Genomic DNA, 5,973 nt, shown 5'->3' with positions numbered 1-5,973 from the left:
CTTAAAATATGTTTTATACTGGTCGGTGTGATTCATTAGTGCTGAAAAAGGGGAAAACAGAGGCCAAACCGGATGCCCTATTTTTCGACACCTTCAAAAATGGCGGTCCTAAACCAACCCCCCTCCCCCAATGTCCTTAACCGGCCATGTTCTGTTTGCAGCGAATCTATTCCCAATTGGACGGAAGTGATACACATTCCAAATTATATAGGTAATGGATGAAATTAACTGACGAGCGGAAAACGAATATAATATTGTTTTGACCTCCGGTTTGCTGAGAATGGCTCTAAATGTCCAACAATGACGGACACCCCCAACGATATGGGTGAAAGGGCTATAACAACGGAAGTCGAATATAGTGTTCCGATACCATTATGGAAACGAAGATGGTGACTTCCGGTTCATTGAGAACGACACTAATAGACCGGAAATAAAGATGGAGGGGTTCAGTTAGACAAGCGTTTAAGTGAGACGAAAAGAGTGTTAAAGCGAAATGGCGGTAGCAAAGAACACAGGCACAAATGAAAACGGAAACGGAATCAAATGCAACGACAACGCTCCACGCTCAAGGCCCAACGGTCAACACGCCCACACACATAACAAAAACAAAGGGTCGGTTTAGGACTACTCTGACTTTTTTCAATTAAGTGCATGCCGTGTACTATAGGTAACAGGTAAATGAAATTTATACAGCTTGTTTTAAAGAGCAGACCAGAAGCAATCGAAAATGCCTTATTTTGTAATTTATCGATATGTACAAGAATATTTAAGGGAGTATTCTAGTCTAGAGGTTTGAAAAAAATAAAAAAAAAAATTCTTCATATTTCTGTAGTTTAAGCATTCAAGACTATACCCTAGAAAAAACATATCGAAAATCCTATTACTTACCGTTAGAGCCATTTTAGTGATGCGATATCTAACCTGAACTTCAAACGCGTTTTTATCAAAACTAGTTTTTTCAAACTGGCGTACACGATATCTCAAGTTCTACTGAACCGATTCGTGTCGAATTTATATGGATACAATCTGCAGGAATTTCTCTATCGCATGAACCTATAAAAAAGAGATAATTTTCAAATTTTACTATTTTCAAAAATCGGAAAACGTTAGAAAAAACGTTTTAAACCGTATTTTGTTTTTCAAACGGCCGTAATTTTGTAAAAAAGATGTTATTGACTTGTCCGAGGTTCATGCGATAGTGGCATCTTCACTGATTCAGAATCTGCTCGTTTTTTTGTTCCAGATAACCAGAAGGGTTGGAATCGTGTACGCCATGACACAACTTTTTTTTGAGCCCTCTCACTTCGTCGAAACAACGTCCAAAATTCGTGTTTCTACACTAGAATACCCCCTTAACTCATTTTCCGTACAGGTAAAACATTTTACCTTTCCTGGCATTGAAAACACTAAACGGCCCCAAAACGCTAAAATAAAGGGAGCAAGTAAAAGGTCTTCATACAACACAATTGTCAGTGTAGTGACACCTTTCATTTGACACTACTAAAAATTCGGAAGGCCATTCCCGAGATCCAAGGGATGGTCAGTTCAGGGCCACCGGTCGGATTAGGGCAACCTTCTCCTATCTTTTTTCGAAGGAAAGAAACAAAACAAAACTCAATACTCTTGCGATGAGGCCCCCATTTCTGTAAGTCACCTTTTACTGGATTCGCCAACATACATAAGACGCTAGAATTAGAAAAAAAAATGGACAGAACTTAAGGGATATACTAAGTAATGATGAAACACAAGAAAGTAATTAGTTGGGTTTTTGAAAGAAACAGAACTCCATGAAGAAATTTTCAAAATCAGAATAGCAAAAATAGAAACAAACTGAATATCGGAGACGAATGAATCGTAAGATTCGAAGTCTCCGTGTACAAAGAAAAATAAGAAGAAGAATATTTCGTGAACATTCAGCTAACATGGAGTTGATGGGTTGCATAGCCTCCAATAACATCTTCTTACTCCCTAGCATCAATAATAAATCATGTAGATAACATTTTCCGATGTTTTGCAGTGGTTGCGTTCAAAAGGAAAGTTTTGGAGATCCTTTCTTCGGAATGGTTCGAAAATTAGTTTGGATGCATGTAAAAGTGTAGTAAATAAGTTACCAACGGATCCACCAGCATGACCCCAGTTGGCAACGATACCGAGCCATCGTCAAACATCATACATTCATTATTTGGACCCCGTCAGCAGTTAGCACTTTATTGACACCGGAACAACGGGCATTACCCTCAAGCAGCATCAGCAGAATTCCACCGATGGACAACAACGTTAACTAGGTCACGCAATTCAGCAATAAACATCCGTGCAACGACAACGACGGCGAACGACCCTTGGACTGGCATCGACAGGTATAATATTGATAGGTCAGCAGATTCATTTAGGAAGTGTAGGGTAGAATTAAGTATCGGAAAATAAAGACGATCATTATTGGTCTGAAAGTTGAACAGTGAAGTTCGTTTTCATTTTTTAAAAACTCGGCCGTAGTCCGCGATTCGTTAACTGGCGCAGTCGTGTAGTACTGGAGTGAAGTAAAGTGTAATTTCAACGGCGGCTTACCGGAGAAGTGCAACATCTCATAAACTTTACCTCATCCAGCAGGAAAACCGAGGGAATATCGGTATCATTTTCTTCAGAGTCAACGGATTATTAACTCAAAGAGAAATTAGGTAAGCGTTCTTTTTTATTATTTTTACGAAAAAAGTGAATTATTTATAAGAGATAAGGTGAATTACCAATAGAAAACAGAGTAAATTATTAACAAAACACAAAGTGAACTATCAACAAAAAAAAGTGAATTATCAACAGAAAAAATAAGTGAACCATTAATAAGGAATAAAGTATACTAAGTGTTACCACAATTTTAACAATTTTTAAAACGTTACGATATGGCTCGCAACATGCAAGAGCAACATATCGAGGATTTGAGAATTCAAATTAGAGACTTAGCTCAACATGTGGCTAACCGGGATGCAGAACTTGCTCAGGTTAGAGCCCAAGCTGCGCAAGCGGAACAGCTTGCACAAGCAGCACAACATTTGGCTAATGTGCCTCAGGCACCAGCTAACAGCGTTGGGAGAACGGAGATGATTTTAGAATCACTCCAGACCCCACAAATCATAAGGGATATACCTTGTTTCGACGGAAATCCCGTTAAGCTGAACTCTTTTATAAGAGCAATAGACAACATAATGCCATTGCTCAATGAAGTTGAGGGGACGTGTGTGTGTACAATGTGTGGATTCAGGCTGTTCGCACAAAGATCAGGCGAAGCCGACAATATATTGGAGCTTTATGGCGCCAATTTGAATTGGGGAGAGATAAAACAAAATCTCATCACCCACTATAGCGACCGACGAGACGAAGTGTCTCTCACTCGCGATCTTTTTAAAAGTACACAAACCCACAGTGTAGAAGACTTCTACAGTAAAGTCTCACACACAATTTCATTACTGATCAATAATCTCAACATTACTGAGAACAACGAGGCAGTAATATCCTCGAAAAAAGAATTTTACCAACAAATGGGGCTGAAAGTATTCCTAGCCGGATTGAAGGAACCTTTGGGGCCAATAATCAGAGCTCGCGGACCATATACTATGAAAGACGCACTCAGATTATGCCTTGAAGAACAACATTATAGTTACGCAAAAGCAGGATTTAGAACTTCAACACCAGTTTCCTATTAAAAACCTTATTCCAGTTTCAACAACTCTCCATTTAGATCTCCACCTCTTCCATTAACACCGTTCCGTAATCCTCCTCCTTTTAGATTTAATCAGAATCAAAATCCATGACAATTTCCCAATAATCCACAGTCCTCACAGAGAGTTCCCATAAGAAACTTTTTACCACCTCCAACCTTTCCTAAACCACTACCTAAATCAATACCGATGGAAGTAGACCCGTCTATAAGAAGTAGACAGGTTGACTACATGAATAGGAGACCTAATCAAATCCCATTTCCATCCAGAAACCCATTTTCACCAGGTTCCAGTAGAATGAACTCAAACGAACAGAGAAATATGGAACAAGCAAACTTCTATTATCCCTACGAATACCATCAAGAATTTCACGATGCGAACTACGGAACAAACCCCTTTTGTCCAGATCAGTCATATAGTGACCCAGAACCAGAACCAGAACCAGAAATTGAAATGCAAAATACACCAGCAGTAAATGAAGAAATAGATGATATAAATTTTCAAGTTTCCCCAGAATCACCACCAGAAACATAGTAAACAATAATTATTTACCCTATGTCCAATTAAACACAAAATTTGGCAATTTGAAGCTCCTTGTTGATACAGGGGCATACAAAAATTATATCGATCCTTCTTTAATTGACCCAGCTTCCATAGAGTACACTACTCCATCTATTGTCGAAAGTGTACATGGAACTAATAAAGTTGATCAATTTGTAAAATTCTCGCCTTTCAAAGGAAGATTACCATTAACTTTTTATCTCTACAAATTCCATTCATTCTTTGATGGACTTATCGGGTACGAATCCCTGAGTGATTTGAAAATTGATATAATGACTTCATCTAACAAACTACAATTTCCTAACTGTACGATACCCATGAGGAAAAAATATCCAGATTCATACACAGTAAGCGTTAATGCCGGAGAACAAATTGGTTTAACATTTCCGACTAATATTACGAATGGAGATTTCTTTGTAGAACGATAGTTACCGTTAACTGAAGAGATAGCTGTAATTCCCGGAATTTACCATGCTGAAAATAATATAGCAACTGTAATGGTCGAAAATAAAAGCCAAGATGTCGCAAAAATTAACCCAAACAGACCTGTGTTCGGAGGGATAAATAATTTTGAAATACAATCAAAATACGAAAAACCAACTGAGAATTATTCAAAAGGAAAATTTTGAGCCTGTAATTTTCCTACGACTTGACCACCTGAATCAAGAAGAACGTAATAGGCTCTGTAAAATTATTTCACAATTTGAAAATATATTTCATCAAGAAGACAAGATTTTAACCTTCACCAACGGAATAAAGCACACTATCAAAACAAAAAATGATGTACCAGTTCATTCAAAATCATACCGGTATCCTTTCTGTCACAAGGAAGAGGTACAACGGCAGATTTCAAAAATGCTGGATCAGGGCATCATCAGGCATTCAAATAGTCCTTGGTCATCCCCAGTGTGGGTTGTACCGAAAAAGGAAGATGCCTCAGGACAAAGAAAATGGCGTTTAGTTATCGATTATCGGAAACTAAACCAAAAAACCATTGAAGACAGGTATCCTATACCAAACGTAAGTGATATATTAGACAAATTAGGTAAATAGATATCTTTATTTCACCACGCTTGATCTCGCTTCCGGATTTCATCAAATTGAAGTCTGTGAAGAGGACATACCTAAAACCGCATTCAGTGTCGATTATGGGCACTACGAGTTTCTGCGTATGCCTTTTGGGCTGCGAAACGCTTCATCCACTTTCCAGAGAGTGATGGATAATATACTTAGGGAACACATTGGAAAAATTTGTCTCGTCTACATGGACGATAAGCTTTGCGCAGTGGCGATATCGTAACCAATGAGGTACATCCGAGGTGCGATTATTGCTAGTTGAAAAAAAAATGGACGATATTATTGTGTTTTCTACAAGTCTTGAACATTTGGAAAACTTGAAGAAAATCTTCAGTTGTTTACAAGAATATAACATGAAGATTCAATTAGACAAAAGTGAATTTCTTCAGAAAGAAGTCGCGTTTTTAGGACATATCGTTACACCGGAAGGCGTAAAACCGAATCCTAACAAAATTGATGCGATAACGAAATGGCCCATTCCCAAAACTGAAAAGGAATTACGCGGATTTCTAGGAATTTTGGGTTACTACCGCAAATTTATAAAGGACTTTGCGAAAATTGCAAAGCCCTTAACAAATTGTTTGAGATAAGGAGAAGGCATAAAACATTGCCATGAATTTATCAA

At 38.1% G+C, this 5,973-nt stretch overlaps 1 pseudogene; it reads left to right on the top strand.

Annotated features, from left to right (window-relative positions):
- The first annotated feature begins 5,545 nt into the window (after window positions 1-5,545).
- LOC129780669 (U4 spliceosomal RNA) lies at window positions 5,546-5,696 on the top strand (annotated as a pseudogene).
- The last annotated feature ends 277 nt before the right edge of the window (window positions 5,697-5,973 follow it).

Source organism: Toxorhynchites rutilus, chromosome 3 (genome assembly GCF_029784135.1).
Source record: "Toxorhynchites rutilus septentrionalis strain SRP chromosome 3, ASM2978413v1, whole genome shotgun sequence".
In the NCBI taxonomy this organism is placed as follows: domain Eukaryota; kingdom Metazoa; phylum Arthropoda; class Insecta; order Diptera; family Culicidae; genus Toxorhynchites; species Toxorhynchites rutilus.
This window is presented reverse-complemented; position numbering and strand designations above follow the sequence as displayed.